The sequence below is a fragment of the Sus scrofa genome, chromosome 4, assembly GCF_054392235.1.
Source record: "Sus scrofa isolate SSC_HxYL_T2T_F1_AM1 chromosome 4, Sscrofa_HxYL_maternal_Yorkshire_Landrace_v2.0, whole genome shotgun sequence".
NCBI lineage: Eukaryota > Metazoa > Chordata > Mammalia > Artiodactyla > Suidae > Sus > Sus scrofa.
The window spans coordinates 34,970,989-34,996,500 of record NC_139386.1 but is presented as its reverse complement, the minus strand read 5'-3'; the positions used below and the strand labels follow the sequence as shown (position 1 = coordinate 34,996,500).

Below are 25,512 nucleotides of genomic sequence, written 5' to 3'. Positions count from 1 at the left end.
TTTAAAAAATGCACACAGATAGGTTAACCATAAAGCAAAAGAAACTTAGGCTTTAGGACTCTTTCTAAGGCACACAGGCCTTCCTAATACAGTAGGAGGGGTCCTAAGAGTGTTCCTACATGGTCATATGTTTGCTTAATTTTACATAAATAAGCTATTTCAACAGCAATTGGTTAAAACTGTTGTCTCCACCTCAATTTCTCCTCTATCACACTTTGCCTCACTTTCGGTGGCATCAGAATTGCCCTGGGCATTCTTGGGTCTGGATAAAAGGAAGTTGAGTTGGGGGTATAGTTAGTTTGGAGTGTCACAGGACCTATTAGGAAGGTTCCTGATCATTTCCAAGTAGAGTTAAGTTCTTGCTGGCTGTCCCAGGGTAGCTAGGCCTTCAGGAATATTCCTACCACCCCCTGTGCTGACCCACCCAGGCTCATTTAACGAAGGTGCAAGGCTAGAAGACGAACATGTCTTAGGATCTTAGGCACCTCGGCGGGGGCCAAGCTCTGAAAGTATGTGGGTTGGAGGACAAACAAGTTTTGAAACATACAGAACCAGAAGCTAGTCGATGGGGAGAAAACCTTCCAGTCACCAGAGGTGTATTGGAAGCTTCAGCTCTCATTGACATCTAGTGCCATTTTTCAGGATGGGACTATGGAGGTACTGAGGCAGAAAGTAAGCTGGTGACAGATTTAGATTGAGGAAGTGGTACTAGAAGCACAGCTTAGTGTCCATGGGTTGCTTCTCTAAGGTTAGTCCACAGATCTGGACAAATTCCTTTTCTAATCTGGGAATTTCTCCCTGCCTTTTACCTCAGAAGCTCCTGCCCTTGGTATAACAACACACTCTGAACCCCTAAGAGTCTGACCTAACTTCCTCTTTGTCTCATTTCCTTCCTTTGAGATCTTAATCTTTGTGCCCCAAAGCCAGACGGGTGACCTGCAGGTATCCGTCCTCACTGGCTTCTGGGTCTCAGGAATTAGGCTTCACAGTCTTTCAACCCTGATTCAACTTGTATCAGCAACTGTCATGTCAGCTCACAGGAAATTCTCAACCTCTTGCTGTGGGCATACAGACTTCCATAAAATATTTATGATTTATGTGTATAGAGATGTATACCTGTCTCTTTCTATGAAAGTCTTGAAGAAGCTGTGAAATACATACATGAACCAAAATCTTTAAATCAAGTACAGGCATTTCAGTTAGAGTTACATTCAGCTGTGAATTTTAGTTTACTGCTGCTCCACATTCCTTATGTAGGACTTTCTTCCACAGGTCATAAGATGGCTGCTATATCTCTCTACATCACAGCTGCATCCCAGGCAAAAAGAAAGAGGAAAAGGAAAACAGCATCACAGGCTTCTGCTTTGACCTCTTTTTGCTCAGAACTGCATGCTATAGCCAACTTTAGACGTAAGGAATTGAGGTTTTAACAGGGTCCATTGCTGCTCTGAACAAAATTACTATTACTAAATACTGTTAGTACTGTTGGTAAGTACTCCTATTAGTCAGTACTAACAAAATTGCTATTAGTAAGAAAGGAAGGGGACACAGAGCAAGTAGGCAACTAACAGCAAGTGCCACACCAGGGAAAGTACAAACTATGTAGGTGTTACCAAAGTCTATATGGTCTAAGAAACTTGTCCTTATGTGTCAACAAATATTTATATAATATTATATGTAAATCTGCTAAAAATTAAAAGTCAATAATCTAGATAAGTATCTATGGAACAGCTTAAGAGTTCCCCTTTTCTCCTTTATATATCTACCTTCTGAAAATTGTTCCTCCTTAACTTAAATCAATAAGAGAATCTTAATGACAAACTTGAGAAGTTTGACAACATGTATCGAGACTCAAGAAAATGTTCAGGAGTTCCCATTGTGGCTCAGGGGTAATGAACCCTACTGGTTTCCATGAAGACGCAGGTTTGATCCCTAGCCTCACTCGGTGGGTTAAGGATCTGGTGTTGCCGTGAACTGTGGTGTAGGTCACAGATGCGGCTCGGATCTAGTGTTGCGGCAGCTCTGGTGTAGGCCGGCAGCTGCAGCTCCAATTAGACCCCTAGCCTGGGAATTTCCGTATACTGTGGGTGCAGCCCAAAAAGACCAAAAAAGAAAAAGAAAATGTTCCCGTAATTTGATTCATAATTAGGGTTACCAGATTTAGCAAACAAAAACACTGGCTACCCAGTTAAATTTGAATTTTAAGTAAAAATGAACATTTTTTTTTTAGTATAAGTATGTATTGATTATTACATGGAACATACTTATACTAAAAAACTACTCATAGTCTATCTTTCTTTTTAGGGCTGCCCCTGAAGCATATGGAAGTTCCCAGGCTAGGGGTCTATTGGAGCTGCAGGTGCTGGCCTACACTAGAGCCACAGCAAGATGGGATCTGAGCCGCATCTGCAACCTACAGCACAGCTCACAGCAATGCCAGATCCTTAACCCACAGAGAGAGGCCAGGGATTGAATCCACATCCTCAGAGACACTATGTCAAGCGCTTAACCAACTGAGCCACAACAGGAATTCCTACTCAGAGTCTATTTGAAATTCAAATTTAACTGGGCATCCAGTGTTGGATGTGACAACCCTACCCATAGTACTGCCCCCTGGGGAATTGATCCTAAGGAAAGAATGAGAACGCAAAAGGAAGGGAAAGAGCCCTGCAGTGACAGAATAGTGACAAACAGAAAACATAAGCAAAGGTGCTCAAGAACAGTAAATAAACTCTGGTCATTCGAATCTGTGGAACAGTACACAAGAAAATAAAACCATTAACTTATTCTTAAAATTATATATGCTAGTTTTGTGTATACTCTAATTAAAACACTAAAAATACATGTAAATAGTAGAAAGACCAAAAAGAAAGAAGGAAAGAAAAAAAAAAGGTTGTGTTTATTAGGAAAGATCTGAGATTTCCTCTCCTTCTCAATTTTTTTTTTATTTGGCTTTTTAGGGCCACACCCGCCACATATGGAGGTTTCCAGGCTAGGGGTCGAATCGGAGCTGTAGCCACTGGCCTACACCACAGCCACAGCAATGCAGGATCTGAGCCACGTCTGCAACCTACACCACAGGGCACAGCAACACCAGATCCTTAACCCACTGAGCGAGGCCAGGGATCAAACCCACATCCTCATGGATACGAGTTGGATTCGTTTCCACTGAGCCATGATGGGAGCTCCTCCTTCTCAACTTCTGAAAAGTCATAATCTTTCTACCACATTCTGCTAAGAGAACACCGGTGGGTCATGGTTAGGAACCCCGCTGGGCTGATCCCAGCGGTCTGCAGATGAGGGAAATCAGGGTCACCCAGGAAGGTGCAGAACCCCCTGCCTTCCAGATCATGGCTTTGCTGATTCTCACAGAACGCCTCACTAAAAATGAGACCAAAGCGGGTAAAAGCAGAGAAAATGAATAAGATTTTCGCAGCCATGCAGCCTTTGCCACACAGCAATGGCATTAAACTCAACCATGAGAAAGGTCAACTCCACTATTACAGTTGATAGGTAGGCATAGAAGCTCAAAATGACTTGCCAAGAAGAACACCTCCTCGCACAGCACAGAGATTTGCAGAATTAACACAGGTAATACCTGAATTCATCGAAGAGGTTCTGGATGGAATGAGTATCTCTGACTGTATCTCTACGCACAGCCCGCACATGCTGCTGCACAGGTAACTGTAACGCGAAACAATGGATGGTTTGCCTTCCTTTTTCAAGGACACACGCTGTAAGCTGTTGTCTCTTTTTTTTTTTTTTTTTTTGTCTTTTTAGCTATTTCTTGGGCTGCTCCCGCTGCATATGGAGGTTTCCAGGCTAGGGGTCCAATCGGAGCTGTAGCCACCGGCCTACACCAGAGCCACAGCAACGCGGGATCCGAGCCGCTTCTGCAACCTACACCACAGCTCACGGCAACTCCGGATGTCAACCCACTGAGCAAGGGCAGGGACCGAACCCGCAGCCTCATGGTTCCTAGTCGGATTCGTTAACCACTGCGCCACGACGGGAACTCCTGTAAGCTGTTTTCTTAATGGTGACAGTGGATGTGCACAATCACACACACTTTCCACCCCGCTGTGCCTGTGGTCCATGCACGACTCAATGTCTGCACAGCAACCTGCTGGCCAGGACGGAGGATTCGGGGAAGGGAAGGCTGTCATGCTAAGCCAGCTCCCCCAAACACCCCCTTCCCTTAGGGGACCGCTCTAAAATCAAGTCCAGCCTCTTAATCAACATCGGCTCACAGCATCCCCCAGCTTAAGTCATGCTTTCTCTTCCTCCCCCATCTCTCTTCTGGGGGGAGCTTGGAAGGCCTTAGTGCTATTGGGGGGAGAGACTGATTCGGACAGAACCTGTATGAGGCTGAAGGCTCATTTCACCTCTGCCTGGAGAAGTGCTGACATAGGATGGCAGCCCCATCCTATGGCTCCTCCCCAGGTACCAGATGCCTGGGGCCGTGGACACTGGGTTGTGTCCATGGATGTGGACGCAGAAGGGAATGCTAAGGCTGGACTAAGAAAGGAAAGAAGACAAAAAGGTAAGAAGAAATCTGGAGACTGGTGGTACCAAGAGCCTCTAGGATCCTTTGGAAAGTAAAGGATAAGAGAGAACTGGTGAGTCGTCTGGAAAAGTGAGATAAATTACACCCAAGCTGTGATGGGAGGGTGGGGGGAGTAATATCCTTAAGAGTTTGTCAACAAAATTTCAATTATATTTTAGGCAGATGTTAGAAGCTCCAACCTGTCCTTCCTCCTTTGGAAGAAATCTGATCCTGCCCACAGAACTCAGTGAACCTCAGCAGGCCCCATACCCCATTCACCTCGGCCACTGCTGACTGGGCCAGGGGTACCGGCAATCTCCAAAGGGGACCTGCGCCTTGGTGGATGAGTTTTCAATTGAATTCACTGCTTCTGGAATCTGACTTCCTTTTCAGTCTTCTTTGTTGGCGCCCTCCTCTTCCCCACCTCTGGACGTTTTGGGATTAGTCCTGGATCTCCTTCTCTGCCCTAAAAACACAGTGTCTCCCGGGGATCCTCGCTAGAGCCCTGGTTAGAATTAGCTCCCCAATTCCTGAGCTCTCCCCAGCTTCAGATTTAACAATCCAAGTAGCTGCTCGACATCTCCAATCTGGATGTCTGGTAGGCAAGCAAGCCAACACGTCCAAAACATACATTTCATTTCTCCCCTAAGTCCCATTCCTTTCCCAGTCTTGCCACGTGCGCCAATGTCCACTCACTCCACTGAGGCTCCCTCCTCTGGAAAAAAAAAACTTAGTCGTCAACTTTGATTTATCTCTTTCTCAACACTGTACATCCAACTCACCTGCACATTCTGCAGTACCCTTCAATGGCCCCTTCTCACCAGCTCCTCCGCCCCCAACCTGGTCCCCTACCCACCACCATCACTCTCAAGGAAGACTGCAATATTCTCCTACCTCTTCTCCTTGTGTCTTGCTCTGGCCCCTTTACATTCTATTTTCCCAGAGCCACCAGAGTGATCTTTTTGCAAGATGAATTAGATCACGTAACTCTCCAACTTAAGATCCTTCCAGTGGCTTTCCTTTTCACTTAGAAAAAGTCCAAACTCAGAGTTCCTATTGTGGGTCATCAGTAAGGAAACTGACCAGTATCCTTGAGAATGTGGGTTTGATCCCTGGCCTTGCTCAGTGGGTTCAGGATCTGGCACTGTAGTGAGCTGTGGTATAGGCCACAGTCAGAGCCACAGCTCCAATTCAACCTCTAGCCTGGGAACCTCCATATGCTGAAGGAGCAGCCCTAAAAAGCAAAAGAAAGAAAGAGAGAGAGAGAGAGGAAGGGAGGAAGGAAGGAAGGAAAGAGAGAAAGAGAGAGAGTGGGAGAGAAAGAAAAAGAAAGAAAGAGAAAAAAGAAAAAAAAAAGAAAAAGTGCAAACTCCTAACTATACTATAAGACCCTCTGTAAATTGCCCTGTTGTCACGTTGCAGACCTCACATCCCAGCATTTGCCCCCTCATTCATTTATACTCCTGTCACTATGCCTTCTAGCTCTTCCTTCAATCGATCGCTTTCATTCCTGACTCAGGGCCTTCACACATGCTGATCCCTTTGCCTGGAACTGCCTTTCCTAGATTTCCACATTGATGGCTCTGCTCATCACTGATGTCTCTTCAAATCCTACTTTCCCCTTGCCTTTAAAGTGGCACAATATTCCCCATCTCTATCTCATCATCTTACTTTATATTTTTGTTCACTCATCTATATCTGCAAGTATTTTGTTCACACATTTGTTTGCTTGTTTATCTGATTCTTGTCAGACCCTTCCTCTAGAGGGCAGGACTTTAAAAAAAGGGGGGACTGGAGCGCAGTAGCTACTCATCAACACTTGTTAAAGGACTGCACAGATCTTAGAATCCATAGACAGTCAGTAGTGAGTTTGACCTCAGAAGTCATAAAACCCTCGAGGTTGGGAGTGAGACTGAACCTAGCAGAGGAAGCTGTTTGACAGAAGACAGAGGCAAAGGTGAAAGAAGCCAGACAAGCCTTCAGGGCTAGAGATCCCAGCTTCAGTGTCTAGTCATCTTCCTGCTGCAGCTGCCATGTACCTGGCTGCTTCCAGAATCTCTGTCTAGGAATTCATCTGTTCTATCCTTTCCTGCAACTAGCCTCTGCGGGCATCTGTTTCATGCACACAAACAGCACCAAATACCCGATCAGAGCAGAGACTACAAAGCTGCCAGCTGCCTGTTTGTAACCCTCACACAGCTAAATCCTCCTCATGACATGAGCTGGACAAGAAGGATACTCTGCACAACCACAGTATTTCTCCATTTTACAGGGAAAGAAACTGAGACCCAGAAATGCACGTGTCTTTCTCGGGACAGCCCGCTAGTCCCTGGCAAAGTTAGAATTTGACGATAGGAAGGATTAACACTTCCTCTCATGAAACATGAGCTCTATACCCAGGACATGGAACCCACTCTTTGAATACAATCACAGCACGATAGCCTTTACTTTCCAAAAAAAAACAGGGGGACCCATAATTCTGCTAACTGGAATGCCATTCGCATTAAATAAGGTTTTAAAGTTAAAATTGTGCATTTCTTTAAAAGATCATGGGCGTCACAGCAAAGAGCCCTATCTAAAGCAACAAGTGCTGCCGTTTTAACAGTCCTTTTCTCACGCACCTCCTAGGGCTAATCCCTTGACAGCTTTAAATGAATATTAACTGCAATGCATAATTAATAAATTGGATTACTCTCCCTTTGCACATCTGAACATACAAAGCAATCTGCCAACAATTAAGGAGATCCCATCATGCCACGAAGCGTTAAATCAAACTTAAGGAAGTGAGAAATTAAGACACAAGGATCATGGCAAACTTGCCCAAATATTATAAAGCACATCCAGCAAAGTGCCACAGCAAGGAGGCAGGACCACGATGTCGTCTGCCTCCAATAATTCATGCCTTGTCAAATAACAGGAAAGACCTGATTGCAAATACATAGCCCTTTCATTGCACTTCTCAAACCTTTTTCATAAAAATAGATCCCTGCTGCCACCCACCTTCCTTTAAAAAAAAAAAAAAATCCACCCAGGAAACATAATTCATCTCTTTTCCAGTGACTTCACATGAAAGGTTAATGGCACGGTGTGCTTCGGCAGCCAGCATTGTTTGCTATTTTGACTTCTCACTTAAGAGTTCCATTATTCTGAACAATCCCAGGCAAATACCTTTATTTAAACGACCCCCAACCGACCTTTATAGCCTAATACCAGGTTCATCTTGACAGCTTCCTATAAGCATTCATTTCCAGATCAGCCCACAGAATTCTCCAAAAACAATCTGCCATGTCAAACAGCAATCATTCAGAGAGCACAAACTCAGGGGGAGGTGGGCCAAATACTTCCCTGAGGATTTTTAAGGGTTGGGTTCAGAGTATATCATTGTTCTGTTCCTGTCGGAGCTGGTCATGGAACTTCAGGTCACCGCAACCCAAACGCATTTGAGTTTTCTTGTCAGGGGTTCAACAGGGCGGGGAATTTAGCAGGTGTTCCCACTAATCATAGAGAATGTCTTAGGTGTTTCATTTTACTTGGAAGGGAGCTCTCAAATAAAATCATGGCCTCCAGCAAGCCTGGGGGGGACACAGACAGTCTGTGACCATTCATCACGGTGGGCATGAAGGGCATGAAGCTCCCACAGAATCACAAGGAGATGCACTGGTGATCATCAGACTAATGGATGGTTCTCAAATTAAGTACTGGGTGGGGGTGGGGCATGAGGGACGCTGGCTGAGATTAATCTTCAGCCCACTCACTAGGCAGTAAGGCAAAGCTTCTCAGAGCATGCAAATGTTTAAAGGTTTGAGATGCAGGACAAGATTTAATGTTAGAGATGTTTGGATGTTCAGACTACCTGCATCACAATTGCCTGTGGTATATGTTAAATATTCAGGTTCGGGGGGGCCCCTCTCCTTGTGTTCTAAATCTAACTATTGGAATCGGGGGGGGGCTGGTATCTGCATCCTATGCAGAATCCCCAAGTTTGAGAACTGCTCTCTTAAGAACACAAGCAATAAAAAAGCTCTTTTATGACCCTTCTCTTGGTGGTTCATCCCTTATTGTCAAAAAAAAAAAAAAGGTAGAACAAAATGTGGGGGCTTGGGGGGTTGTTTGTTTGTTTTTCACCATGCCCATGGCATGCAAAAGTTCCCAGGCCAGGGATTGAACCTGCACCATGGCAGCAACCCAAGCTACAGCAGTGACAACACAGGATCCTTCACCTGCTGAGTCACCCGGGAATTCAAAACATTGATTTAATAATGTGAGAAAACGTATTGTTTACAACCATGTCAATGAATCACACAAATACAATAGAGTCGGCCTAAACCAGGTCTGCTTAGAATTCAAATGCATTAGCACATTATTTTCAAGGTTAAATCTCTAATGAGTCATTTGGTTTTCACTGTCCCAGCAAAGCCCCTTTCAAACAGAAAACTGCTCTTTAATATTGTTGGTAGCACACTGGTGAAAAGAGGACTATCTGGTGGCACAAACAGCCCCTGGGCTGAATAGTAGCTTAGGCCATTTATGCCTATTATTGATGTAATGTTGAGGAGCTTGCAGATAATGGGAAGGTAAAAGCCCATTGGTTTTCTGCACAGGCACACTCTCTCCTCTTCCAAATCCACACTCCTTTTCTCTGCTTTCCCCCACTGGTTCAGTCAGCCAGCCAACGAAAGTTCTGTGCTCATACTTTAAGCCAGATCATGCTGATATTTGAAGATGCTTCCCTTTTCATTATTAGAAGAAAAACAGCTAGAACACTGTTATGGGCTGACTGCTATGACTCCCCAAAATGCGTATGTTGAAGCCCTAACCCTCCATGTGATGCTACTTCGGAGGCAGGGCCTTTGGGAGGTAACTAGATTTAGACCAGGTCTTGAGGGTGGAACCCCCTATGATGGAATTTAAGGCCCTATTAGAAGAGCAAGGGAGAGACTTCTCTCTCCATGTGCATGCACTAGGCATCCACAGAGAAAAGGCCACATGGGCACACAGCAAGATGACAGCCGACTGCAAGCCAGAAGGGGCCTTCCCCAGATACGGAATCTGCCAGCACTTTGATCTTGGACTTCTCAGCCTCCAAGATTATGAGAAGTAAATATCTGTTGCTTAAGTCACTCAGCCTATGGCACTTTGTAATAGCAGCCCCAGCTAACAGACACAGAAATCGTTTAGTAAACCGAACAACTTAGAAAATTTAAATGATCACCTGTAAGTCATTTTCAAAGCACTGGAGAAACACTCAGCGGGGCATGGCCGGGGCTTTCGCCAGCACCAAGTCTAATGGAAACGACCAGCTGCTGGACCAATCCTGGAGGCACCAATTTGGTCTGTGGGTGGGAATGAGATCTAGTAGTGGCTAGTGGTCACTGAGTAAGTGTTGTATTTAAATTGCCTTCCTAATTGCAACTTCATAACCCAACACCCCCTCCTGCTCTTTGAGAATATCACTAATGCTGCCCTGGCCAAGCTGGCTGCTGGCTTTTTACCTCTAAGGGTAAGGGAATAAAAAGGCATCACAGCATAAGAGGGCCACTTCACAATCCCCAGCTATAAAAGCTTCAACTCCTGCAACATCAGCAGTTCAGAATGCTCTAATTAATCCAACATTAGTTGCCTCCAAGAACATTCTTTTTTTTTTTTTTGGTGTTTTTTTTTTAGGGCCACACCCACAGCATGTGGAGGTTCCCAGGCTAAGGGTCTAATTGGAGTGTTGCTGCTGGTCTACGCCAAAGTCACAGCAACGCCAGATCCGAGCTGCAGTCTGCAATCTACACCACAGCTCAAGGCAACGCTGGATCCTTAACCCATTGAGCAAGGCCAGTGATTGAACCTGCAACCTCATGGTTCCTAGTTGGATTTGTTTCCAGCGCCACGACGGGAACTCCCAAAAACTTTCTTATCACCACTAACATGATGTCATCACAAAATACTGCCAATGAATCATCAAATGCTTTGAAAGCATGAAGATGATGAGAATGACAAGGATGATGATGGTGTGTATAAGATAAATTATCTGTGATTACTTGTAATCATTTGTCCTAAGACACCTTCTCTTGGTGGTTATTGTTTTCAAATAATAGCCCTTTAGGTGAGCAATTATTTGAGAAGTAAAGCTCTCTTTGGAGATATGACCAACACATGAGCTCTCTGTCCCTACTAGCAATTGCTACAAATTAAAAGCCCTCTTCAAATTGCAGCTTCTCCCCAAATCCCTCTCCAAGATACATAAGGGGCATCCATAGCCCTCCCCTCCTCCTTTGCAAAGGACCTGACTACACAACCTCCAGAAGTGCCCCCACAGAGAACACTCATCCCAATGTTTTGTGTAGTATTTGAACGTAATGATTTCCTCACTCCCTGCAGGGATCATTTTTTTTCTTTAGGCTGGAGACATCAGGAAAGAAATCGCCAGCTTTTAAAAAAAAGAGAGAGATAGGAGACTTGGAGACAACATATGGTTGACCAGAAGCCTGAAGAAGACTTCCTGGCAATAAGAAAGTGAGCACTGCCTCCCAGCAGGGTGAATCTGTAATGGAGCTGCAAATTCCTGAGAGCATTTGGCCTGCCTCTCAATTCCTGATGGAGGCCGTTCCTACTATGGCTCCGATTCAAATCATTCTCCAGTCCCTGGGAGAAGAATGCAACAGAGAGCTTGTTAAAAAAAAAAAACCTGAGAATTACTACTCAGATGTGAATATCTCCTTCCCTCCTGCCAAAAGGGCTAAAGAAAAGCCACTGCATTTCACTGCTTGTGTTTATGAACAATGACTCTTTTGGCAAATAAGGAACCAAAAGAATACCTGCAGAAGGCAACACTCATAAAAGAGAAACGCCACCTGAGTGTCTCCCCCACCGATGAGTTCATGAAGTCTGACTCAACCCTAAAATGACTCAACCAGCCCCACGACTTTAACACTGGGTTGTCTAATTACATCTACACACCAAGCCAGGAAGACACTTTGCTTTAATTGAAATAACCCATGAGTAGCAGACCAGTATTTCAAATTGACTCAGCATGATTTGGGCTGATTTTTGGCAATAAACAAACCATTCTGGAACCGTTTAGAAGCCTTCCCATGACCAGTCACAGTGTGATGGCTGCAGTCATGAGCATAAAAGAAAGGTGCAGTGCCTCTCTGGGTGAGGACGGTGACCCTTTCCTGTGCAGCAGCTTAGAGTCCAACCAGGTGACCCAACTTAAGGCTAAAATATTCCTTCATTCTTTTTATCTTTATTTAACTTCTTTTTTTGTTTGTTTGTTTGTTTTTGCTTTTTAGGGCCATACTTGTGGCATATGGAAGTTCCCAGGCTAGGGGTCAAATTGGAGCTGTAGCTGCCAGCCTACACCACAGGCACAGCAATGCCCAGATCCAAGCCTCATCTGCAACCTACACCACAGCTCACAGCAACATGGGATCCTTAACCCACTGAGTGAGACCAGGGATTGAACCCGCATCCTCATGGATACTAGTCAATGGAAACTCCATATTATTTTAAAAGCAGATCAGGAGTTCCCTTCATGGCTCAGCGGTTAATGACCCCGACTATAATCCATGAGGATGCAGGTTCAATCCCTGGCTTCGCTCAGTGGGCTAAGGATCCCGGGTGGCCGTGAGCTGTGGTGTAGGTCGCAGACACGGCTCGGATCTGGCGTGGCTGTGGCTGTGGCAAAGGCCAGCAGCAACAGCTCTGATTCGACCCCTAGCCTGGGAACCTCCGTATATGGCAGGTGCAGCCCCAAAAAGCAAAATAAATAATAATAAAATAAAAAATAATAAAAAAATAAAAGCAGACTAAGAGGAAAAGAGAGCAGTTTGTCATCCCATCTCTCTTGGAGTGTTCCATCCGCCTGTTACAATCTGCACAAACTCTGTGGGCCTGACGCACACCTAAAATCAATCCTTCCCATCTCCTCTTACTGTGTGAGTCCCATGCTGCCATGTCCAGGCCCTTCTCTCTCTCAATGTGTATTCCTTTTGGATGGAGCCCATCCCCCAGCATATTCCTAAGATAAAGTATATAGGAGGTAAATTCCTTCAGTCATGTAACTTTGAAAATGTCTTTATTCTCCCCTTAAATTTGCCTGAAGTTTTGCAAAATATGGAATTCCGTGTGGAGATAATTGTCTCTCAAAATATTGAGGGCGGAGTTCCCCATCGTGGCTCAGTGGAAATGAATCTGACTAGTATCCATGAGGCTGCAGGTTCGATCCCTGGCCTTGCTCAGTGGGTTCAGGATCCGGCGTTGCTGTGATCTGTGATATAGGTTGCAGACACGGCTTGGATCCCACATTGCTGAGGCTGTGGTGTAGGCCAGTGGCTACAGCTTCGATTGGACCCCTAGCTGGGAACCTCCCTATGCCATGGGTGCGGCCCTAAAAAGACAAAAAAAAAAAAAAAAAAACTGAGGGCAAGGCTCCATCATCTTCTAATTTCCAGTGTGTCTGTTAAAAAGTCTAGCACTACTCTGATAACTGATTTTTTTTTCCTTCTGATAGCTCGTAAGATTTTCCATTACTGCTGGTATAAAATTTCCTAATGATATGCCTCTCTGGTACTGGGCACCCAGCGGGTCCTTGATTCTGAAAACTCAAATCCCTTGGGGAAATTTTCTTGTGTTTTTTCTCTTCTGATTTCCTTCCTTCCATGTTCCTTTTAGAATCCCTATCAGCTAGATGCTGACCTTTTGGATTTTTCTCCACGGCTACGTTTTCCGCATATCTCTTGGTCTTTCTGTTCTACCTTCTAAGCTTTCATCAACTATACTTTCCAATACTTCATTTTTATTTCCACTTTCATATTTTTCCAATAACTTCTTTGGTTTTCTCATTATCCCTTTCTTGTGAATAGCATACTATCCTAGTGCAATAGCATCTCATCTCTTTGGAAGTACTATATGCAAGTTATTTTTGTTTTCTTCTGCTTATTGCATTCTTTTTTTTTTTTTTCCTTCTAAATTCCTTTTTTCTCTTCATTTTTCTCTCCATTTTTCCTTCTGAGACTCTCCTCAACTATCTGGTGAGTTACGCCTCCCTGTTCATCTTTAAAACAGTCTCAAAAAATGAATGAAAGTTCTTGGAGAGCGGGTGGAACTCCAGTGGGTGACTGACAGGGAACGGGAATGCTGTTGAAAGATTTAGAGATGTCAGTATTTCTTCGCTGGTCATCTTCCTGATGGAAGTACTCGCCCATCTCCTGAAGCGCTTGTGCATGCACATGTCTGTGTCGGCTGGGAGGCAGGGAGTCTCACCTTAGATCTGCACTTAATTCAGAATTTGTCAAGTTCAACACAACTGACATTTGGGGCCAGATAGTTCTTTGTGGTGGGCGCTGCCCTATGTATGATGGAACATTTAGCAGAATCTACCCACTAAGATGCCAGTACTTAGCTCCTGCCAAGTTGTGACAACAACAACAAAATGTCTCCAAGAATTGTCAAGGAGCTATTGGCTTGTCCCACAGTCTGGGAGCTCCCCAGTTCATGCTCTCTAGGCAGTAAACTCCGATCTGTGCAGAGCAGAGGAAGGATCCTGGCCTAGGATCCCTACCGGAGGGAGGGGCTCCTTTTTAAACTAATCCTCCTATCGTCCACCCTCAGAAGTATCTAGTCACTAATATCTGAGCCTGTCTGGGGTCTCGTGGCACAAATCAGTTTGCTTATGGTTGGCTATAGGCTTTGAGCAGAAAAACTAAAACCTAAACCAGTTATCATTTATCCATCTGCTTTCCACACCTTGAAATTCTGTTACCATCTTTTGCATCCAGTCATCTTCTTCCCTAGTCTCTTTGGCCCCATGGGTTAATGCTGCTTAATCCTTTCTCTGACATTTGGTGATGCCAAGGATGAGGGTGAGTCAACAATATACATTGCATTTGGGCACCATGTTTAACCCAAAACCTCTCGATTCTTTATTAAGTCTCAAATTCTGATATATGAAAAAAGTCGCAAATGTCATAAAGGCAAGGAAACATCACCTCAGCATCTCTCATCTCAGTGTACATGAACCTATAGGTCTTTGATGAACATTTTATCAAAATACCAGAATTTAGGATTAGAAAAATATGTGAAATCACAAATATTTTACCAAAACCAAACCAGGACCAAATCTCACCTCAACTCATGTCTAGTGAAACCTATTTTGAGTTTAAACAAACCTCTAAAATAGAATTCTGTTATTACCAATACATTTAACGTAACCATTTTCTCTTGCATATTAATGCTTTCTACCTGAAGCATGCATTTTAGAAAGACACCCCTGGATCATTATCAGCCCTCAAACTGGCTCTAAGAACTACTGGATCCATCTACTTCTTGCCAACCTACAATTCTGGATTGTATTCTCTACAATCCAGAGGGAGATGTACCGCCATCCTTCTGGATCAAGCCACCATTTTCTCTTATCCCAGGCTCCTGTCTGGGCTGTCTGCCACCACTCAATCCAGTCCAGTCCATTCTCTGTCAGAGTAATCTTTTCAAACAGCAAATATGATTATGTCACATGCCCCCAACCCCTACACCTACCTTAAAACTCAATGGCTTCCATTGCTCTTGGGAGGAAGACTGAAATCCTTAACATGGCCAATACATCCCCACATGGCTCTTCCTTGTCCAGCTCTCTCATCTCCCTTCTAACAAGCTTCCTCTTGCTTCTTCCAGCCACACTACCTACCTTTTTCCCATAGTCTTCTCACCACTGGCCTTCACCTGTACTATTCCTCCTTTTCCAGAATGTCTGGAATTCATGGAATGCTATTTACCCACACATCCCCTGCAAGTAGGTATTTCCTACTCATCCATCAAATTTCAGCTCATTTATGTAGCCAGAAGCCTTCCCCAACTCTATGACCAAGAGGATTTTTCTTTTCATACATAAGGCACAGCACTCTTTGTCATCCCAGTAGGAATTCTTCTCATCTTTATGTGACTCTCTGATTCATGTTATCTCTACTCCTGCACTGAATTTTAACTAAGAGAGAAGGGTTGGCACCTATATTGACTCATTGCTCTATCCTCGGGCTTCACAACTTGTCAGACATTTAGGAAACACACAAACTTACTACCTGTTGAATAAATGAACAACTTCACTAATTCTTTAATGAGCTGAAGAACTGTCCTAGGTGCTCTAGAAAGAACTACTCTTTAGTTTTTTGAGTGATTCTTTTTGTTGTGATGGATCATTTTGGTTCGATAGTAGGAAATGCATTTTCATCATGAAGGGGTAACCAAACGAGTTGAGGGATCAGAATCAGAGATTGCTAGAGGCCAACATCAATTCTCTCTTATCCATATCACTGGATAAGAAAGTGCTCAACTAAAAATATTTGCATTTCTCTAGCCTCCCTTACAGATAAGTGTAGTTAGTAATATTTCAAAAAACAAAACAGAAGGTAAAGCTTTGACCACTTGCTTTTTTTTTTTTTTTTTTTTTTTTTAATGGCCCTCTTGTGGCATATGGAAGTTCCTGAGCTAGGAGTTGATCGGAGCTGCAGGTGTCAGCCACAGCCACAGCAATGCTGGACGGAGCCACATCTGCAGCCTATGCCGCAGCTCATGGCAATGCCAGATCCTTAAGCCACTGAGCAAGGCCAGGGATAACCCTGGCATCTTCATGGACAGTAGTCGGGTTCATAACCTGCTGAGCCACAACAGGAATCTGCCTTTTCCTTCTTTCCTCCACCTTTCTACCTAAGGATGGATGTGATGGCTCCAGCTCCAGGAGACATCTTGGACTAGAAGATTATCTTTTTTTTTTCTCCTTCCAGCTTTATTGAGACATATAACACTCTGTAAGTTTAAGGTATACAAAGTGATGATTTGATATTCATATATACTGTGACCCATCCATCACCTCATATGTTTACTCTTTTTAGGGTGTTATCATGAGAACCTTTACGATCTGCTCTCTTGGCAATTTTCAAGTATACAATATTGTTAACGAGAGTCACTATGTTGTACATAAGATCCTCAGAACTTATATTCATCTTAAAACTGGAAGTTTATAGTCTTTGACAACATTTATCCATCCTGTGCCTGCCCCCTTCCCAGCAACAAACAATCTACTCTTGGTTTCTAAGGGTTTAGTTTTCTTGGATTCTAAATATGTGAGATCATACAGTATTTGCCTTTTTCTGATTTATTTCACTTAGCATAATACCCTCAAGGCATATCCCTGTTGTCACAAATGGTAGGATTTTGGATTTTCTTTTTTATGGCTCAATAATTCCTGTGTATGTGTTTGTGTTTGTGTGTGTGTGTGTGTGTGTGACATTTTCTTTATTCATCTGCTGACTTTTAGGTTGTTTTCATGTCTTGGCTACTGTAAATAATGCTGCACTACACAGGGGAGTGCAGATACATCCTCAAAATAGTGATGTTTATTCCCTTCGGATATATACCCAGAAATAGGATTGCAGTACCATAGGACAGTTCTAATTTTAATTTTTTGAGGAACCTCCATACTGTTTCCCATACTGGCTGCACCAACTTATATTCCCATCAACAGTATATGAAAGTTTCCTTTTCTCCACACCCTCACCAATGCTTATCTACCTTTTGTCTTTTTGATGAGAGCCATTCTAAAAGGTGGGAGGTGTTCTCTCATTGTGTTTTTGATTTTTTTCCTCGTGACGTTGAGCATCTTTTCATGCACTTATTGGTCAATTATATATCTTTGAAAAACTGTCTATTCAGGTCAATTGCCCATTTTTAAATTGGTTTTTTGCTATTGAGTTATGAGAGTTCCTTGTATATTTTGGATATCAACCTCTTATCAAATATATAACTTGTAGATACTTTCTGCCATAAAAGCTGAGAAAATAGTGTGCACTAAAGATGGAACAGAAAACCAGAAGAGTCCTGAGTTCCAAGGACCCAGATGCTGCCAGCTCTGGGTTACCAATACATTTAACGTAACCATTTTCTCTGGATCAACTACCTCCAGATATTTTTTATAAGAAAAAATAATAAATCCTTATGCTTCTGAGTTACTGAAGTCAGCTTTGTTCCCAGCAGCCAAACACAATTCTTAACCAATGTGATGGTTAATAAAAAGAAATAAATTCTGCCCCTAAGCACCTTACAAATTCCTGGGGATATGAAAGATGGGCCCAGAGCCACAAACCTCATCATATTAATCAACTGCAACCCAGTCTCTGAGGCAACTGTTTCTAGGTAGGCCAATGTATTTGATTACCCGTATAGTTACCAGTGATGGACATTCCGCCAACATCTTCATGATGAAAAGGCACTTCCTACTGCATTTCCAAAATTATCAATCACACTCGGAAAGAGTCACTTAAAATACAAAACTAGAGTGATGCTTAGATTGGCTAATCATCTCCACATCAGCAATATAGTTATTACAGTTGACCCTTGAACAATATGTAGGCTTTGAACTACGCAGGTCCACTTATATGTGAATTTTTTCAGTAGCAAATACTACAGAACTATACGATCTGTGACTCCTTGCACATGTGGCTGTAGCACCTCAAAACTGGAAGAACCACCTTTAGAGAGGGCCAACTCTAAGTTATATAACTTTTGGAAGGTTGACACCCCTAACCTCAGCATTGTTCAAGGGTCAACTATACTTCTGGATTCCACAAAGAGCTCAAATACATCTGCAAATTCACTTGCATCAAGTCAACTTGGTTTAAAAAGGAAGTGAGAGAGACCATTAACTGAACACTCAGTCTGCGGCACCATGCACTGTGCTTTGTGTGAGCCATCATAGGTGAACCTCGCAACAGCTCAGTCTGATAGAGATTATGCTCATTTTATAAATAAGGAAAGTCTACATCAGAAAATGTGAGTCACTTACCCAAGGCGTCTCACAAACAAGTGGTGGGGCTTGGATTTGACGACATCTGTCTCTATATCCTGTACTGTTTTCACGAAGCCATTCTACCTTGTGATATTGTCATTTATAATAAGAGATAAATATTTGGGCTACGTCCTAGTTCCCCCCTGCACAGAGGTGGTAAAACCCTTGGAATTTCCTAAGTGATGCCGGCAAAGAGGCGTCTTTTGTTATGTTAATGAGGTGGCTGTTGGAAAGCCCCTGGGCCACCTAAGGATGGGGCTGTTCACTAGATGAACCAACCCTGTGATTTCTGGGTTGGAACATTCAGTTCCACTCCAGATCTCCAGGGAGAGAAAATGGGCTGGAGATTGAGTTTAATCACCAATATCCAATGATTTACTCAATCATTCCTATGTGATGAAGCCTCCATAAAAACCTAAAAAGATTTGGTGGCTCAGGGATATGTGGCTCAGGGATTACGAATGCGACTAGGATCCATGAGGACGAGGGTTCGATCCCTGGCCTTGCTCAGCGGGTTAAACATTCTGCGTTGCCATGAGCTGTGGTATAGGTCACAGACAAGGCTCAATTGCTGTGGCTATGGTGTAGGCAGCTGCAGCTCCAATTCAACCCCTAGCCTGGGAACTCCCATATGCCACGAGTGTGGCCCTAAAAAGAAAAAAAAAATTTTAAACTAAAAGGATAGGGTTCAGAGAGCCCCTGGGCTGGTGACCATTTGGAGATGCACAGAGAGTGGCATCCTGAAAGCATAGCAGCTCTGAGTACCTTGCCCTACGCAGATCTTCCATCTAGTTGTGCCTGAGTCATTCCCTTTCAACATAAACTAGTGAGGAAAAAGGAATCAAGTTAAGTAAAAACTTTCTCTGTGTTCTGTGAGCCTCTCCAGCAAATTAACTGACCCCAAGGAGGAGGAGATCATGGAAACCTCGGCTCTAGAGCTGGCTGGTCAGAAACACAAGCGATAACCTGAACATGCCACCTGGAGGGAGGGGACTCTTGTAGAACTAAGTCCTTAACCTGTGGGGTGAGTCACATCTCCAGGTAAACAGTATTACAGTTGAGTTAACCGCTTGGCAGCGTGGGGAAAAAAAACACACATTGGAGTCAACATCAGAATTGGAGCTTCAAAGCCAGTAGGTGCGATGACTCCGAGTGAGGGGTTGACTTCACGGTGTCCTGTTAATAGGCTGATGCTCTTCTTTACAGGATTTATTAGCAAGAAGTTTTGTGGGTTGAACTGTGTCCTCCCCATACACAAACACACATCAAAAGATAGGAAGATATAAAGTCCTAACCCCAGGACCTGTGAATGTGACCTTATTTGGAAATAGAGTCTTTGCAGATGTAATCAAGTTAAAATCAGGTCATACTGAAGAAGCGAGGGCCCTGATTCAATGACGGGTGTCCTCAGGAGATGGAAATCTGGGCACAGAGACACACAGAGAGGAGAACACCATATAAAGACAGAGACCCAGATTGGAGTGATGTGCCCAAAAGCCAAGAATGCAAAGGATGGCCAACCAGGCATGCCAGGATCCCCACAGAAGCAGAAGCTGGGAAGAGGCAAGGAAGGGTTCCCCCCTCCCACCCCCCCAGCCCGAGCCTTCAGAGGGAGCATGGTCCTGCCAACACTTTGACCTCAGGCTTCTAACCTTCAGAACTGTAAGAAAATAAAATCCTGGGGTTTTGGTTGGTTGTTTGTTTTGTCTTTTTAGGGCTGCACTGCGACACATGGAGGTTCCCAGGCTATGGGTCGAATCGGAGCTATAGCCGCAGCAACACAGGATCTGAGCCATGTCTGCGACCTACACCACAGCTCACGGCAATGCCAGATGCTTAACCCACTGAGCAAGGCCTGGGATCAAACCCTCATCTTCATGGATACTATTCAGGTTCATTAACCACTGAGCCACGACAGGAACTCCAAAATCCTGTTGTTTTAAGCCACCTTGTTCATGGTGACTGTTTAGGGCAGCCTTGGGAAACTAATCTAAATTAACCCTGACCCCTGGCTGTAACAAGCCTGGTTGAGTGTGAAGTTATGCCCATGACTGAGGGGCTGGGCACTGGTCAGATGGAGCTGAATGTGTCCAATACTTCCTCCTGCCCAGTCCAGGAAGGCACTGAGAAGGACAGGAGAGACGGCGGTGGCAGATGGAGCGAGGGAGGCAGAACCGGGTGTGGTAGGCAGCTTGGGCTTAAGAACGGAGCTGGGCCAGTGAGACCTGAACAAACAGCACGTGTTCCGCATGGTAATAGGAGCTCTCATCATTACTGCAGCCAGAGACCTGAAGGCCTCATTTTGTCCACACATCCAGAATGGAGCCAGGATAGGTAAACCAATTTCGTCCTCTCTTTAGATTTGAACCATCTGTTGAGTTTGAACCAGCTAAGACCCACTGAGCAACAGCTGGCTCCAACTCTGGACTTTATGCAATGCCAACAATACTGCTGGTGGATTCATTAAAGGGTTCAATCAGCTGAAGCAAATGCTTAAGATCGTTGGAGAGATAATGACTCAAAATGTACACCCTGGGAGTTCCTGTCATGGCGCAGCAGAAATGAATCCAACTAGGAACCATGAGGGTACAGGTTCCATCCCTGGCCTTGCTCAGTGGGTTAAGGATCCAGCGTTGCCGTGAGCTGTGGTGTAGGTTGCTGACACGGCTCAGATCCCGTGTTGCTGTGGCTGTGGTGTAGGCCGGCAGCTACAGCTCTGATTCGACCCCTGGCCTGGGAACCTCCATATGCCGCAGGTGTGGCCCTAAAAAGACAAAAAAAAAAAAAATACACCTTGAAATGGACAAAATTTTTAATACTACAAACCCCATGCCAAGAAAATCTTGTTTAAAATGGAACTAATAGGAGATAATGGAACTGGAAGGAACGTATTTCAAACTTGCTCTTTATTATTAGGCTTGTTTCACAGTGGAAGCGTCCATTTCCAGATTGTTTCTAGAAAAAAAATGAACATTTCTAAGATGATAATACTAACAATAGTTAGGACATTCTCTTAGGCCAGTCACCTTTCCATGAAGCCAGTGAGATGAAGTAAATACATCTGGCAAAAGTGTCCCTCTTGCTAGGGTGACCTAGCCATCCCACTTTACCTGGGCCTGTCCTGGTTTTAGCACTGGGGGTCTCACAGCCCTGGGTAACCCTCAGTCCTGGGCCAACGGGCACAAATTTGTCACCCACCTCTAATGAACAAGAGTGACGGCCACGTGAGCAAACGCCTCGGGGCAGATGCAAAGATCTGAACTGTAGAGTCAAAGAAGACTCTCACGAGGCAAAGAGGTGCAAGGCCTGAGTCTGAACCCAGGCCAACGGGCTGAAGATCAAAGGTCACTTTTCAAGTACATGCACACGCTACCCACCGGTCTCTCAGTGACCACTCCCTGTGCTCACCCCTCGAGCCTCCAGGGCTCAGCCGCAGGCCCTCTTTTGCCATCTATGCTCCCTCCCAGGTGGGCTGATCCAGACCAGAACTTTAAAAACACCTGCATGCTGACAACTCCCAGACCACTCTCTAGCGTTCCCATCTCCCCAGGTCTATAATCCAGCTGGTGACCTATCCCCACATGGGGTCCAACCGGCATTTAACTTGATATATATGAGTTTGCCAAGGCTACCAGAACAAAGTACCACAGACCATGTGGCTTGAACCACAGATATTGATTTTCTCGCAATTCTGGAGGCTAGATATCCACGATCAAGACATAGGTGGGGTTCTTTTCTTCAGCCCTCTCTCCTTGGCTTGCAGAGAGCCTAAGTCTTTATGGCTCTTCCCTCAGCATGTGTCTGTGTCCTCTCCTCTTTATGAGGACACCAATATTGGATTAGAGCCCATGCTAATGACCTCATTTGAACTTAATTACTTTAAAAAACCCTGTCTCCAAACATAGTTATTTTCTGCAGTCCTAGAGGGGAGGACATCCACAGATGAATTCTGTGAGAACACAATTCAGCACGGAACGCAGAACCCTGATCCACCAAACCCACCCCCATGATACCTCCTCAAGACATACCTGGGTTTCTCCGGCTGAGAATAAAAGACTCACCATCCATCAAAAAACAGGAATCATTCCTGAGTCCCCCCCCCCCTTCCCCAATCCCCACAGTACCTCAGTACATCCCATTATCTCTGCCTTTTCTCCACCTCCATCACTACCACTGCTCTTTCCACACCACCATCCTGCCTTGGGTTACAACACAACCTAATGAGTCTCCCTGCTTCAGCTCCTACTCTCTAGGATCTTCTCAAAAGCAACCCTTTTTAAAATGTCAAAGAGAATATGCCATTTCCCTACATACAGCTCATCAATAGCTTCCCATCGCCTTTAGAAGAAAATCCAAGCCCACTGCCCTAGCCACCAAGCCCCTGTGCACCTGGGCAACCTGAGCTTGGGCATTTCTTTTTCCTTTTTTCCTTTTTTTTTCCGGCTTTTTAGAGCCACACCTGCAGCATATGGAGGTTCCCAGGCTAGGGGTCGAATCATAGCTGTACCTGCTGGCCCATACCACAGCCAACCTGCATCTGTGACCTACACCACATGAGCTTAAGCATGTCTCCTTTGCCCTCTAGGCCTCTCTGTTCCTTCCACACATCAAGTTCATTTCCATCTCCAAGCTTTTGCACTGGCTGTTCCATCACCCTGAAATGCTCTTTCCCCTGCTAGTCTTAAGATGTGCTCCTTCTTCTTATTTATAATTAAGTTTAAGTCCTGTGTCCTCAAAGAGGTTTTCCCAGACCACCCAGCAAAATGTGGTGCCACCATCATTCTTCTCTATATGAGTGGTGATATAATTCTACTTTAATTAGAATTCTATAGAGTTCTCACTGTGGCACAGCAGGTAAAGAATCCAACTGCAGTTGATGAGACAGCTGTGGGAGGCACGGGTTCAATGCCCAGCCTGGTGCTAAAGGATCCACCATTGCCACACCTGCAGTGTAATAGGTCTCAGCTACAGCTCAGATTCAATCCCTGGCCCAGGAACTTCCATCTTCCGTGGGTATATGGAAATTCCATATTCCATATGGCTGAACCTCCTTATTCCAGACTCTCATCCACTTATCCTACTATTTTTACTACTGAAACCTTACTCTTCCTGCTCCCTGCCCCAACAGCTTCAGTCCGGTGGAAGAAGATTTCTACTCCTAATTCTCTTCAATTCTACTTTAATTCTATTTTCTTGAGGGTAAAATGCCTTCCAGTCTCTGACACCCCCATAATCCTAGTGCCTAGAAGAATGGATGGCACAGAGTAGGTGCTTGGTAAATAGCTGCTATTTATATCGAAGCAATTAATCACATGTGCAAGGCAGGGTGCCACCTTTTCGCCAGTGTGATTCAGGAAGAAGACATACCAGACACAATGGGCTGGTTCTCTGGCGCCTTCTGAGAAACATAATCACAGACCTGAAAACACAGGCACAGCCAGAAAACGCGGATGTGTAGGGATTTGAGAAGGCTGGCAGTTCCCACTTAGCTTACCTGGGCTCCGTAGTCTTAGTTTACCTAAGTCACAGCTTACCTAAGTTCCAGAGTCTAAGACATTACAAAAAGGTAAGACTAAGAATTACTAACCAAAACAGAAGTAGCAGAGGAACAAAAATGGGGAAAGGCCAAAAAAAAAAAAAAATGGGTCGATTCACAGCATCTAATATTCATACCACACTTGACAGTCCATATTTTCCACCTATTATTTCACTCACCTGCTCACCTGCATAACAAGCCTGTAAGCCAAGGCGCTTACTCATAACAAGGGGGCCCCAAACCAGTTCCAACCCAAGGATGACTAAGTGCAAGGTGATTTTATTATCTCTTGTTGTTATATTTGTGCCCTGTCTTGCACAATATCACCAGCTGTTTAGTCCAGATCCCTTACTCCTGATAAGACGGACACACAGACATGGCATTTCAACAGAAGTCGGCCCAGTCATGAAAGCCAAGGCTAGAAGTTTTGAATGAGGCTGGATACAGCTTGTGGGTAGGTACCCATTCTCTGGCAATAGTCAATAACCTCTTTTCAAAGAAGCTCCTTATTCCAGACTCTCATCCACTTATCCTACTATTTTTACTACTGAAACCTTACTCTTCCTGCTCCCTGCCCCAACAGCATCAGTCCGGTAACCTGAAAAAGACAAAATCTGCCACCCTGACAGGTACATAGGTCATTATTTTCAAATTTGAAATTGTAGCATCATAAGGCTTGGTGCTATCTTGTCTCTCTTCTTTCCTTGGGCCACACCCCCAGCCCCAGACAACACAATTCCAAATGCAGTGTGAAGGCAGGGCCACAGATCAGGCCATGCCCTGCACCATTTCAGAGGATGCCACTCCCACAGTGTAAGTGGTGCTTCCCACACAGACCTCTGCTCTACCCCTGGCAAAGGCATGTGGTGTAAGACAGGAAAATAAGTATAGTCTGCACTTGGGGTATGAATTGTCAGAGGGGCATGAATACATCTAAGAAAATCTCCATTAAGATAAGGTCTGAAGGGAGCTCCAGTTGTAGCTCAGCAGTAGCAAACCTGACTCGGATCCATGAGGATGCAGGTTCAATCCCTGGCCTTCCTCGGTGGGCTAAGGATTCAACACTGCCCTGAGCCATGGTGCAGGTCACAGACATGGCTCCAATCCTGCATTGCTGTGGCCATGGCGTAGGCCAGGAGCTGTAGCTCAAATTCAACCCCTAGCCTGGGAACTTCCACATGCTGTGGGTGTGGCCTTAAAAAAAAAAAAAAGGTAAGGTCTGAAGAAGACTGAGAGAGAAAAGAAAAAGAAAAACCAGGAGGAACTCTACTTGCCCTTCCAGGTGCTAGAGACTGATCTTCCTGCACTAAATTAACTGGACTCTCCTGCCCTCTGGCTCCTCGAGGGGTTTGAGCAATGGGAAGCACAGCAGAAGACTGGAGGTCAGGACAAGAGAGAGAGTTGGCGAATTTATCCTCCTCCATTTCTTCCCTAACAGGACATGGTTTGACAGCAGTGTGTTCTCTATCCAAAGCCGTGGCTCCCACCGCTACTGCGCTCTGATTCCAGAAGCTATTTCTCCCATTATTCCTCTAGGGCTGAGGATTCTAACAGCTTCCAGGAGTCTCTGGCCCTGAGGTACCTTGCCATTCTTCCATGGTT

The 25,512-nt window shown here is 44.6% G+C and overlaps 1 protein-coding gene and 1 long non-coding RNA gene across 15 annotated transcripts in view; one reads left to right on the top strand and one right to left on the bottom strand.

Annotated features, from left to right (window-relative positions):
• The window catches only part of NCALD (neurocalcin delta), a 454,841-nt gene that overhangs the window by 396,668 nt on the left and 32,661 nt on the right, over positions 1 to 25,512 (bottom strand). The window lies entirely within an intron of this gene.
• Positions 3,752 to 10,355, top strand: LOC146403758 (uncharacterized). Its single transcript, XR_014843543.1, has 2 exons — positions 3,752 to 3,813; positions 5,776 to 10,355. It is a non-coding gene; the product is annotated as an uncharacterized LOC146403758 (long non-coding RNA).